This window comes from Bacillus rossius, chromosome 5, assembly GCF_032445375.1.
Source record: "Bacillus rossius redtenbacheri isolate Brsri chromosome 5, Brsri_v3, whole genome shotgun sequence".
Classification (NCBI taxonomy): Eukaryota; Metazoa; Arthropoda; class Insecta; order Phasmatodea; family Bacillidae; genus Bacillus; species Bacillus rossius.
In genome coordinates, this window is record NC_086333.1 from 80315312 (window position 1) to 80329641 (window position 14330).

A 14330-nucleotide genomic window follows, 5' to 3' on the forward strand; every position below is an offset into this window, starting at 1 on the left:
ATTTTTTAAATATACAATGTAGCAGTTTTATTTAAAAAATTAATAAACACATGTTCACTGTAATTAGAAATATCCTCGATATTTTTTTTAGATGTTATTCATTATTTTCATTCATTATTTTCAGAATTGGTTTGCTAACCAATACTGCCATATGAACGTATGCCAGATGTATAAGATGAAAAATGCATTACTATATTATCATATAGATATAAAAACGACATAGACAGACGCAGCAATATACAAAAAAATATAACTTCTTGTAGCAATACTTACGAATTAGTAAATCAGTGGTGTATTTAAATACAGGAATAAGTAAACGTATTGATGTCAATGTTCTCTTATGTACTCCATTCAATATGAAATTTACACAATTATGTATTAAAATTACAAAAATTTAAAAATTACAAAAATCTTAAATTTAAACTTCTGAAAAATGGTGTCACTAACTATGTTGTGGCCTTGTGGAACTTCCACGGTAGAGTGGTGGAGGGTTTAGTTGGTGTGGTGCTAAACCATTACAATTTTCTCTTTTTTTCTGACAAAAAATAAAGGAACGATACTTTCGAATTTTTATTTAATCCGTGATACACCAACATACACAATTTTGAAGTTTAGCCTGATGATGGAACTTGATCAAAGGTATTTTGTAGTGCCTGCAAATTATGCCCTAGCCATTGAACCCATTAGCAGAACGTATTTTTCGTGCTAGCGATTGTTCGCCTTTTTTTAAATTTTATCTTACGGCCGTCTGCCATTCAGGAAGCGGTAGCCGTGGATGTGAGGTAAGCCCAGCGAACCACGAAACACGGATGGTATTACAAACACAGCTGGCCTGGAGACCTTTTCGCTAAAATTACAAAAACGACTCCATACCAGCATTCGCACGGGGTGGCATAATGTCCCGAAAATTTTGGGGGTGGTTTTTGACGTGATGACGTCTTATAAATCGATGAACGCCGGCTGCACGCACGAAAAATTGTCACGTTTCGCCTGAGCCGAGCGTGCAAGACCGACCAACCACCGTGCGAGAAAATCTTCTATAAAATCAAACAGGTTAAGGCGGGCTTTTTAACTAATATGTTCGTGATTATATTTTTAAAAAAATATTTAAATTAAATTTGCAAAAACTGTAAATAATATTTGAAAATTAAAAAAAAGTATGCAATATTTCATCAATGTTTTCTTATGACGTTTTCACGTAAAATTATCGTCCGTAAACCGACTTTACAGACAACACCCCTTTATTTTAACCGACTCATGGTGCTCGTATGTTGTATACTGTCTAGCAGCGGATCCAGAGGGGGGGCTAAGGGGCTCAAGCCCCCTCCAAAAGCATCTGGGTCCACTATTGTCTTAGTGTTTGCCTTGATAAAGCCTAGCCTCAGCTGGGTCAAGCCCCTCCCAAACCTAAATCCTGGATCCGCCACTGTTAACTGTCCGTATTTTGGCCTGCATGCGTGAAAAATTTAAAATATACGATACGGTACGGTACGAAGGCTACCCTGAAGGCAGCCAGAGCGCGGGTGTAACTGTAACCGCCAGCGGCGCGGGAGGGGAGGGGCGCGCGTCTCGTCTTTCACCCCCTCCCTCGGGCTATAAGCGTCCCGGCGGGAGTGGGGAGGGGGTGAGGGGGTCTCTCGCGCGCCGCCCGACTCAGTCAGTCAGTCAGTCGCCGGCAGCAGCACTGACCAGTCGCGTCGCTCCAGGGGTCGGCTCAGCAGGTGAGTGCTGCCAACCTGCCGGCAGTCATGTGTTACATCATCATTAGAGACCTGACAAATTCGCGGATTCATTTCGTGAAATGCTACAATTCAAATAATTATACCTTAGTGTTGCTTCCGACATTGGTCCACTGTTGATCTGAAGTAATGAGGGCCAATTAGAGACCCCTCACTCATAGAAGTGTCGAATCACAGGCTACCCAGTCGAGACGACTCACAAGTCAACAGCCAATGAACAGTTGGCATTTGCCCGAGTGTGTAGAGGATGGTGGAGTCTATCCTGGAGGTCATTGAACCCTCGAATTTTTCCGGTCTCTAACATCATTTCGGCGGACGAGCAATTTCGTGGATGCGACGGAAGTCAAGGAGCGGGAATGTGTAACCACCACGCTGCTGCCATCTGTGGCGGATGGTTTGAACCAATGTTCACAAAGACAAAGGGTAACTGTAGCATCAACTGTTTAATGAGATTTAACACAAATAGCAGTAATAAAAAGATCCCAGATCGAAAGCAGGGATTTAGTATTTTTGAAGGGGAGGGGGAGGGGTTCGTATTTATCGGAGACGTCTCCTTATGCAGTTTAAAATTTATTTCTGCTATTAAAATGATTTGATAGTCGAAGTAGCTGCTCCGGCAGTGAACTCTAGCGGCGGGTGCGGGAACTACGTATAATTCGCGTCCAGAAATGTGGTTGAAATAACAATTTGCGTTTACATTTTATCATGCTCGGCATTATTTTAAAGAATTCTACCTTAAATTCGTGACCAAATTTCGTATTACACGTGGTATTTTAAACACAACAATTGAATTTTCTATTTACCGATGATATATGTTGTACATCAGTGACGAATACAGAAAGATTCACTCACTTTTTTTCTCGAGTTTACTATCAGTAAATCTGTAAATGTAACACAAATATTTACAAAAACTAAGTGTTATATAATGGAGGTAAATAGTGTTTGTAAGTTATTGCTTACGCAACCCTTTATAGCATATATATATATACACACACACATACACACAAATGCGCCATTATATTACAGTGACGAAGAGAAAATGAAAACAAAAATCGATTTGGTGTGTGTGATTCCGCCTTAACTTTCTTCTCTATTCCAAGCATTTTTTTCCTTTGACATTAGCCACTTTCAAATTGAAGAAAAATATTTTATATGTTTGTATCTTTAGCCAGGAGTATTACTTGTGAACTGTGTGTCAATAGCGCATTTAGCTTAGTGGTATACACATTTCAACTGTATTCTATCGCGAAATGTATCCGTGAATTTTTCCGATCCCTGGTGTAACATACGTAAATAACATTATCGTATTATGTAAGGTTTAATTGCCACAAATAAAGTACAATGTTGACAATACCGTAGGCACGACATGAAGGAAATAACGCTGCAAATACAAAACAACTAATGACCATATGGCCATGAATCACGTTGCATTTATAGTCATACGGGTTTCTTTAAGTATGCCAGGTTTAGGCATTCAGTAGCTGCAGGGCTGTGCTATATTCAGATATAGAGCTCATATGACCGAGCATTTTGATATACAAGTAAAATAAATATGTGCATTTTTTTGTTATAAATGAGCACTATTTTCATCAAGTAGATAGTAATATTTCCTTAAAATATAAAAAAATTTCGGTTATTTATTTAGTTTGATTCTCCTAATCTGTATTGCACCAAAACGTTTAAAATTTAAAAAAAAGTATGAGATATATATATCCAGCCAGGCAAAAAGTTTACAAGTTTAGCGGTGTTGAACTTAAATGTAAAAAAAACAATCCTGGAAAAGAACGTACCTCCTTAAGACTTAATGGTGGTCGCCTGTTTGGTATTTGCTATTCCTAAGGACCGGAAAAATTCGCGGGTTCAATGACCTCCAGGATGAACTCCATAGTTCTGCGTACACTCAATCAAATGTCACCCACTCATTGGCTGCTGTCTTGTGAGACGTCCCAACGTAGCAGCCTGTGATTCGATAAAGCTTTGGTTGGGTGTTTCTCATTGGCCCAGCGTCATCCAGGTGAGTTGTGAGCCAATAGCTGAGGCAGCACTGAGGTATAACTATTTGTATTTTGGTCTATCGCGAAATGAATTCGCGAATTTTTCCAGTCTCTAGCCTATTCCATCGTAATTTTTTCTCTCAACTGAACCAGTCCGGAAGTGGATTCTGAAAATGACTCCTCACTCACAAACATGGTGTGGCATCTATCTCGTCGCTGCTACATCGGCTAGGTTGCAAATTATTGCGGCACTTATGCTTATGTGGACAAGTTATTGCAGCTCCGTCGGGGCTGTGGACTCGCTCTACTCCAGCCAGGACACGACTGTGACGTCACCGACGGGTGGTGCTGAGTGGTGTCCTGCGCAGGACATTCTCGAAAATACCTTGCCTTCTGTCGAGGACCGTGACCGCTGAGGACCTATGACTAGAGACCGGAAAAATTCGCGGTTTCTATGACCTCCAGGATAGACTCCACTATCCTCTACACACCCGGGAAAATGCCACTTGTTCATTGGCTGCTGACTTGTGAGTCGTCTCGACTGAGTGTCTGTGATTCGACACTTCTTTGAGCGAGGGTCTCTGATTGGCCCTCAGTCCTCCAGATTAACAGTGAACCAGTGGTAGAAGCAGCGCTAAGGTATAATTATTTGAATTGTAGCATATCACGAACTGAATCCGCGAATTTTGCAGTTAGGTTAGCGTTATTTAAAATACTCTGTTACCGTTATTCGGGTTTTCTCCACGAAGGCGTATAAACAAAAAAAATTTTTAATCGATCTCCCGACCGCATTGCAAGAAACGTTCAAAGAACGAAACACTCACGATTTCTTCGCGATGAATCAGTAGAGACCGGAAAAATTCGCGAATTCATTTCGCGATAGGCTAAAATACAAATAGTTATACCTCAGAGCTGCCTCTGCTAGTAGCTCACAACTCACCTGGATGACGCTGGGCCAATGAGAAACACCCAACCAAAGCTTTATCGAATCACAGGCTGCTACGTTGGGACGTCTCACAAGACAGCAGCCAATGAGTGGGTGACATTTTACCCAGTGTACGCAGAACTATGGAGTTCATCCTGGAGGTCATTGAACCCGCGAATTTTTCCGGTCTCTACCTATGACTAGGGACCGGAAAAATTCGCTGGTTCAATGACCTCTAGCATGAACTTTATAGTTCTACGTACACTCGGTCAAATGTCACCCTCTCATTGGCTGCTGTCTTGTGAAGGTGTCCCAATGTAGCGGTCTGTGATTCGACACAGCTTCGGTTGAGTATTTCTCACTGGCCCGGAGTCATCCAGGTGAGTTGTGAGCCAATAGCAGAGGCAGCACTGAGGTGTAACTATATGAATTTTAGGCTGTCGTGAAATGAATCCGCGAATTTTTCCGGTCTCTACCTATGACTAAAGACCGGAAAAATTCGCGAATTCATTTCGCGATAGGCTAAAATACAAATAGTTATACCTCAGTCCTGTCTCTGCTATTGGCTCACAACTTAAGTGGATGACGCTGGGCCGATGAGATACACCCAGCCAAAGCTTTATCGAATCACAGGCTGTTACGTTGGGACGTCTCACAAGACAGCAACCAATGAGTGGGTGGCATTTGACGGAGTGTATGCAGAACTATGGAGTTCATCCTGAAGGTCATTGAACCCGCGAATTTTTCCGGTCCCTACTCTGAGCCAATGAGAAACACCCAACCAAAACTTTAAAGAATCACATGCTGCTACGTTGGGACGTCTCACAAGACAGCAGTTAATGAGTGGGTGACATTTGACCGAGTTTACGTATAACTATGGTGTTCATCCTACTGTTCATTGAACCCGCGAATTTTTCCGGTCCCTGCCTATGACTAGGGGCATGCATTTTTCACGAAATAATCTGAACGTTCGTCAGACTGCAACAAGGTATGCCCGCCCCAGCGGGTGTATCCTTGTGATTGGCGGCCGTCTGCGATTCAGGACGCGTTTGCTTCGGCACTGGATGGCTGTGATTGGTGTGCTGACAGTAGGCATGCACCTGAAATAAACACAGTCAACTAAGAATCATAGAAAATGCTACAAAGTTTTAACACACAGCTGGTCTGGAAATCTTTTCGCGAAAATTACATGGCCCTACCTATGACGTGTGAATGAAGAGTACCGGAACTATCTCATCTGATCATTGCCAGCTCTAACTATAGTGACGTAATGGCGTAAAGTTCGTGACCATCGTTATTTTGGCGTCAGGCTAAAATCCACAGGCCCGTGTATAATATGCCCATGATTGCTTTCCTAATGACTGATTTACTATCGCGAAACCTCTCCTTCTTTAAATGGGTTAACTTTGTTCGGGCTCTCTATCGCTCGCTGGGAGATAAATGACCTACAGTTGCAGCCCAATAATCAAATAAATGCAAATTTATATATGTTCGAAGTCTACTTTGGAACGAAAACAAATTCGCGAAATTTCCGCACCTCATATCAACTAACGCTATACTTGTCCACATGGCTAGACTAAAAAGCGTTGTAGAGACTAGAGTATCACTCTATTAACTATTCATAAATTGACGCTTCATCTTTAAGCAAACACCCCATAAATTCCTGGTAAATTTAACCACCCGGCTTGACTTCAAAGCCTCACACATACTGAGAAATGGGTGTGTTCTGTTCACGTAGGATGCTGTCATTTTCTTTGACGTTGACCGCACGTAACTTGCCACGCAAAAGCTGAAATTTTACCATTGATCCGAGGTTATCTAAGGTGAGTCAAATTAAAACTAACCCAACCACTCAAAAAGAAGAGACAAAGATGCTTGAAAGTCAGCCTGGTAGTCAAATATACATATAAATGGCAGGTTTTCCAATAAATACTGATGGAGTAACGAGTAGTGGTCCGAACATTTGTTCGCAGTACGATGGACTTAAAAAACGCATAGACATGGGTTTTAAAGTCAAGACAACTGGTAATCTCAAAAAGACAGGAACGAAATCATGTAAGGTATAGGACGAGGACAAATATGTTACCAACTCGGTTCTCCTTGACGATACACCTTGGTGTTCGCCGACACAGAGGTCGCTGCACCTCGAGTAATAGACTGAGCACCTGACTCATGGACTGCCCAGTCCACAGGAGCGCAGGGTAGCGGCTGTGGCAGCAGCCAATGTACACACTTCAGTGGCCTTCCACCGAGTGAAGTCCAGCGTGAGGACAAACAAGTGAACTCCTCGTGTCTCTAGGGCCTTCAGATGTTGTAGTGGACTAGTGAGGAAGAACGCAATTTCCCTGAGTAAATTTTCTTCACGCCAATCATAATCTTTTGCGAAACCACTATATACATTCCCCGTTAGGGGCGGAACTAATTCGGCGTTCCGACAGGTAATGGGAAATTGATAATCCATTTCATTGTGACTGTAGTTGTTATGTGAAGAGCTACAACGAAATGCTGAGGCAATCCATACCCAACATCCTATACCCATCCAACTACATGTGGTTGACTCAAAGGAGAGCCCCATCCTAAGAGTATCGCAAGGCGCCTATCCAGTTTATCACATCTCTGGGACACTTCAGAAAACCCATAGAGCCCGTGATCTAGCTGGGGCCTATTCAGACTACTAGCTTCCCACGCTAGTACCGGAGCTGTATCGCCGCTCACTGCGTTCGCCCATCAAAGGAGTGAGGACTCCTCTGGATGTGCTCTAAGCGACTAGTGACCAGCTGCCTCGGCATTACCTCACCGTGCGACCTGGGCCGATAGAGGGAACCTCAGCATGGAATCCCAGCATCAATAAGGGTCGTCTTGGCACTTGAGAGATTATACGGTCTGTTGGCCCATAAGCTAGCACGGTTACTGCCCCAGTCTAGGCCACAGGAAACACCATCACCTCGGAAGCAGGAGACCCTAAGGATCAGCCCCTCAGATACCCCACTGGTTTGGAATGCCCCGATTGCGGACCTTTCCAGAGCAGAAGCCATGCCCAGACGTCAGACTAACCATTGTCATTACACCTTATGGTTCTTCACTGCGAAGACCCGATGGCCTGAAGGCCCAGCAGAGTTAACCTTTCCCCCCCCCCCCCGCGCAAAGTTTCTGGACCATTTGCTGTTACCTGCCACCTCACTAGATACCTATTTCCCGATAGCTGAAGATGGCGATGGACGAGAACTCTGGGGCAGAGCTCACTTTGGTAAACACTCCTAGTACCATCAGGTGGTAGTGATTTTCTGAGAGGCTGTATATTAGCATTCATGCACCCTTTCCGTGATCCTTTTGTATTCTGCCTCGAATGCTAGATTCGGGCAACAGGTGATCTTCTCCCAGAGGAGCGGGCCCACTCCCAGGACCAGTGGAGGGTCAGTCGCAGTGCAGCCCGGCGAGGCTGGCACGCAGCCCTCGCTGAGTAAATAAAGCCCCTTGGAGCCGCGAGAATGTTTCGTCACGGTGCCACCGCCGGAAATAGCAACTCCGCCGCCTGCTTGCACCTTGTTGCAGCCCACATAGAGTACAGCAGAAACTGTTTCGCACCTCTGAGACCTTATTCGCACTTCTAAGAGTGTGTCAGGACCTGCTTCGCACCTCTGAGAGTGTGTCAGGACCTGCTTCGCACCTCTGAGAGTGTGGCAGGGCCTGCTTCGCACCTCTGAGAGTGTGGCAGGGTCTGCTTCGCATCTCTGAGAGTGTGGCAGGGTCTGCTTCGCACCTCTGAGAGTGTGGCAGGACCTGCTTCGCACCTCTGAGAATGTGGCAGGACCTGCTTCGCACCTCTGAGAGTGTGTCAGGGCCTGCTTCGCACCTCTGAGAATGTAGCAGGACCTGCTTCGCATCTCTGAGAGTGTGGCAGGGTCTGCTTCGCACCTCTGAGAGTGTGGCAGGACCTGCTTCGCACCTCTGAGAGTGTGGCAGGGCCTGCTTCGCACCTCTGAGAATGTAGCAGGACCTGCTTCGCATCTCTGAGAGTGTAGCAGGGTCTGCTTCGCACCTCTGAGAGTGTGGCAGGACCTGCTTCGCACCTCTGAGAATGTGGCAGGACCTGCTTCGCACCTCTGAGAGTGTGGCAGGGCCTGCTTCGCACCTCTGAGAGTGTGGCAGGACCTGCTTTGCACCTCTGAGAGTGTGGCAGGGTCTGCTTCGCACCTCTGAGAGAGTGGCAGGGCCTGCTTCGCACCTCTGAGAGTGTGACAGGACCTGCTTCGCACCTCTACAGTGGGTGATCATGCCAATCAGTGTTCAGTTATGCAAGCCTTTGTCTTCAAATGCATACAAATGTCATCTGCTTATCCGTGTAGACAAGTATCACGAGTTGAAAGACTTTGAGCCAGTGGCAATTACTAACCAGTCTTTGACCAAGCATCTCCACACAGGCCAGCCATGAAACGACAGACAGAGAATTGTTTTCTTTTTCTAGATAGATAATATGTGTCACTTTGAAATCCAGTCTTGTGGTCAAATAAAACATGAGAAAATGAGGGGTCGCTACTGATTGCATGAATAAATTAATATGACAGAAAATGTCTGGAAAGGACTCGTTAATTGAACACATATAGTAATTTAAGTATATTGCAGGCTTTCGCGGTCATTGTCTGAAGAGCAGTGGCGTGTGCATAAATATCAACAAGGGAGGGGATTTAAAAATGCAGATAAAAATTATAATTTGAATAAGTTATTTAAAAAATGATTAGATAACTACCGACACTAACAGAGTGACAATTGGGCCTATATTATTAGCCACAGCTCATCTTGCATACTCCAAAATTACATATTGCCTTCACTGAAGTTTTGCAAATATTGCCCCCCCCCCTTCTCTTTTAACAAATCTAACGTCCGCCACTGATGATAAGCTATCTTAGCTTTAGATGTTTAACCGCGTCACAGAGTTGTTGTGTACAGATGATGAACTCTTATTTGCAGCCGACATCGTTGGATTGAGAGTCAATCAAATAATAGATACTCATTACCATATTTATAGAAGACTTATATAAGGTGTTAATATCTGTTATGACAAACACTTTCAGGTCTCAGATTACATTATTTTTGTGCTTTAGTAACTAAAAAAAATATCTGCTACAATATGGTAGGGTGACGGAAAGATGGACGTGATTGAAAAGCAGGGGTGAAGAAATGGGAAAGTATAAATCTCGGTCCCTCTTCAACCCATTCACCCTCCAGGAAATAAAGTCCCTTCAGGGAATACATATGGAAACATGAATGAATAGTGTTGTGCGGAGTCTACCGGCACTGCTAGTGTGGCCATCAGGCCAGTGCCAGCAGACTGCCTCGTGTGGGGAGTCTTCCACCGCGTGGCCTTTCCCGCGTTTTCGAGGTTATATTCCAAAAAAACGAGTCGCCCGGATACTAAATCTCTGACGTATGCCTACAGCTTGTTTATTGGCTTTGAGTGTCCACGAGTGTGGCTTTGACTTGCTTTGTCAATCTACGTCGCTGAATTGTTTTTTTCTTTTGTAGAGTTGGGGCTGCCACCAGTTAAGATCGCTTCTGGTCACTGACAGATTGATGAGCTACCGTTTCGTGTTAGTATTTACAGCCAGAATGCCCTTAAAAACATACGTACCCCTTATGTTTTGACATTGTGCAAGAAAAGGTAAAAGTAACATGAGATGAAGACGTTTTTGTACGAATAAAAATAATTTTAGGAACAAGTTATTACTTGAAGAAGAATCTAAACTGAATAAGAAAATGATTACTGTTGTAAGAATTTAAAAATATAAAACAGTGCTGGGAGAAAAGTCATTCAACTATTTGGCCGGGCCATTCAGGACGAGATTGGTTCCTCACTGCATGGCTGCGATTGGTGTGACGACATTTGACGTGCACCTGAAATAAAACCATCCAACCACCAAACAAAGACAATGCTACAAAGTTTTAACACATAGCTGGACTGAAAATCTTATATGTAGAGGTTTGGCTATAGTTGGAACTTTAAGTGTATATTTAGATATCTGTAAGCTAATATTATAATACATTTACCTTTGAGTTTAGTTTACTATTGGCTCAGTGTTCATCTGGAGGCTCTGGGCCAATGAGAAACTCTCAACCTAACAAGTATCGAATCACAAACAACCCAGTTGGGACTGCTTTCGAGTCAGCAACCAACGACCTGATGTCATTTGCCCGAGTACACAGAGGACATAGAAGTCTACCCTGAAGGTCTTCGACCCCGAGGATTATCACCAGAGACCGGACAATTTCGCGGGTTCAGTGACCTCCAGAATAGACTCCACTATCCTCTACACACTCGGGCAAATGACAACTGTTCATTGCCTGTTGACTTGTGAGTAGCTGGGTAGCTGAGTCGACTGGGTAGCCTGTGATTCGACACTTCTATGAGTGAGGTTTCTCTAATTGGTAGGGACCGGGCGTGTTCAATGACCTCCAGGATAAACTCCATAGTTCTGCGTACACTCGGTCAAATGCCACCCACTCATTGGCTGCTGTCTTGTGAGACGTCCCAACGTAGCAGCCTGTGATTCGATAAAGCTTTGGTTGGGTGTTTCTCATTGGCCCAGAGTAATCCAGGTGAGTTGTGAGCCAACAGCAGAGGCAAGCACTGAGGTATAACTATTTGTATTTAAGCCTACCGCGAAATGAATTCGCGAAATTTTCCGGTCTCTAGCAAAATAGGGGCAGGTATTTTTCGCGAAAAGATCTGAACAATTATTAGACTGCAACAAGGTAAACCCGCACCTGTGGTTTCTTCCTTGTGATTGACGGCCGTCTGCGAGAGAAGTCGTTGCCTTGTCTGACCGAGCCACTCAGGACGCGTTTACTTCTGCACTGAATTACTGTGATTGGTATTGTAACAATCCATATGTACCTGGGAGAAACTCGCCCAATCACGAAACACAGACGATGCTATATTCTTTTAACTTTCATTTTGTCTCAAAATCTTTTCGCGAAATCTGCATGCCCCTAGCAATCAACGACCTGACGTTATTTGCCCGAGTACACAGAGGACAGAGAAGTCTACCCTGATGGTCATCGACCCCGACCATTTTCACAGTCGCTATGCATGTACGCAGCAGGTAACGAGCCCGTGGTTGTGGCACATAGCGCAGTGCAGGCTAGCGTGCGCGACTCGGGGGTCGTCAGGAAGAGACTCTCTCGTCGCCGCACTTGGCTCGCGATCAGGCGGTCGTAAACAACGTGGCAGTCCTGCCAGCAGCGAGTTGCCGCCCACTCGCGGCGTATTAATACCGCGGCCAGTTGGCAGTTGGCAGCGCTGCGGGCCATAGATACCCCCCAGCTCCGGGAACCCCGCGTGCGTCTGCCCATAGAGCAACTAGCTCCACAGACTCACTCTTGGATGTGAAGCTACAGGAAGGGACCTGTAAAATTCGCGGATTCATTTCGCGATAGGATAGAGTCCAAATACTTTTGACATTATTTTGATTCAGTGATTGGGCCACAGTTTATCTGAAGGACTCTGGGCCAATGAAAAATCTTTAACAGAAGAATTATCGAATCACGATCATTCCAGTCAACAGGTTGTACGATTCGGTAACCAATCAGATGATGTAATTTGCACGAGTGCATAGAGGATCATAGAGTCAATCCTTTAGGGATTAGAAATAGCGAATTTTACACGTCTCTACCTATAGGGAAGGAAAAAAAAAGGGGGGGGGGAGTTTACTTGCACCATTGTGGAGCATTTTTACCTCCAAAACACCAGGACTCGCAATAAAAAAATACACTCCTCAGAAAGAATTATGTCAGTATAATTTAAAAAAAAATTCAAACGCAACGAACCCGAAATGAAGAACACAAACAAACAACTCTAGATGATACAACAAAGACAGCTTAATAAATCAATACGTCAATAGAACTCGAAAGGCTTCCAATTACGGTACAACTCAGACTTTCTGGGAACAGTGATTTTTTCCTCGTCATCTTGCACACTTTTGTACTGTCTGAGAGTCCCATTGCTAACTGGTCACCATGATTCAGGGTCGTAGTGGCCTTGTAGTGAGAACTGGGAATGTTGATTCCCCTTAAGTCTCAGTGTCGTAGTGGTCTTGTTGAGAGATCTGAGAGTTAAGAATCCCCTTAAGGCTCATGGTCGTAGTGGTCTTGAGAGATCTGAGAGTTATAAATCCCCTTAAGTCTCAGGGTCGTAGTGGTCTTGTTGAGAGAACTGGGCATGTTGAGTCCCCTTAATGCTCAGGGTCGTGGTGGCCTTGTCGAGAGAATAAGGCGTGTTGAGTCCCCTTAAGTCTCAGCGTCGTGGTGGCCTTGTAGAGAGAACTGGGAATGTTGAGTCCCCTTAATGCTCAGGGTCGTGGTGGCCTTGTCGAGAGAATAAGGCGTGTTGAGTCCCCTTAAGTCTCAGGGTCGTGGTGGCCTTGTAAAGAGAACTGGGCATGTTGAATCCCCTTAATGCTCAGGGTCGTGGTGGTCTTGTCGAGAGATCTGAGAGTTATGAATCCCCTTAAGGTTCACGGTCGTAGTGGTCTTGTAGAGAGAACTGGGCATGTTGAGTCCCCTTAAGTCGTAGGGTGTAGTGATCTTGTAGAGAGAACTGGGTATGTTGAGTCCCCTTAGGTCTCAGTGTCGTAGTGGTCTTGTTGAGAGATCTGAGTGTTATGAATCCCCTTAAGGCTCATGGTCGTAGTGGTCTTGTATAGAGAACTGGGCATGTTGAGTCCCCTTAAGTTTCAATGTCGTTGTGGTCTTGTTGAGAGATCTGAGAGTTATGAATCCCCTTAAGGCTCAGGGTCGTAGTGGTCTTGTAGAGAGAACTGCGTATGTTGAGTCCCCTTAAGTCTCAGTGTCGTAGTTGTCTTGTTGAGTGATCTGAGAGTTATGAATCCCCTTAAGGCTCAGGGTCGTAGTGGTCTTGTTGAGAGAGCTGAGTGTTATGAATCCCCTTAAGACTCAGGGTCGTAGTGGTCTTGTAGAGATAACTGGGCATGTTGAGTCCCCTTAAGTCTCAGTGTCATAGTGGTCTTGTTGATAGATCTGAGTGTTATGAATCCCCTTAAGGCTCAGGGTCGTAGTGGTCTTGTAGAGAGAACTGGGCATGTTGAGTCCCCTTAAGTCTCAATGTCGTTGTGGTCTTGTTGAGAGATCTGAGTGTTATGAATCCCCTTAAGACTCAGGGTCGTAGTGGTCTTGTAGAGATAACTGGGCATGTTGAGTCCCCTTAAGTCTCAATGTCGTTGTGGTCTTGTTGAGAGATCTGAGAGTTATGAATCCCCTTAAGGCTCAGGGTCGTAGTGGTCTTGTAGAGAGAACTGGGCATGTTGAGTCCCCTTTATGTCTCGAGGTCCTAGTAGCCTTGTAGAGATAACTGGGCATGTTGAGTCCCCTTAAGTCTCAATGTCGTTGTGGTCTTGTTGAGAGATCTGAGAGTTATGAATCCCCTTAAGACTCAGGGTCGTAGTGGTCTTGTAGAGAGAACTGGGCATGTTGAGTCCCCTTTATGTCTCGAGGTCCTAGTAGCCTTGTAGAGATAACTGGGCATGTTGAGTCCCCTTAAGTCTAAGGGTCGTGTGGACTTGTCGAGAGAATTGGGCGCGTTGATTCTCCTTAAGTCTAAGGGTCGTGTGGCTTTGTCGAGAGAACTGGGCATGTTGAGTCCCCTTAAGTTTCAGGGTC

At 44.7% G+C, this 14330-nt stretch overlaps 1 protein-coding gene across 22 annotated transcripts in view; it reads left to right on the forward strand.

The window, feature by feature from the left end:
• The first annotated feature begins 1621 nt into the window (after window positions 1–1621).
• LOC134532100 (troponin I) overlaps window positions 1622–14330 on the forward strand; it is a 61641-nt gene continuing 48932 nt past the window's right edge. For all 22 annotated transcript variants that reach the window (XM_063368392.1, XM_063368394.1, XM_063368396.1 and 19 more), the window contains exon 1: window positions 1622–1721. The gene's annotated coding sequence lies outside the window, so the exon portion shown is untranslated. The remainder of the gene's footprint in view (window positions 1722–14330) is intronic.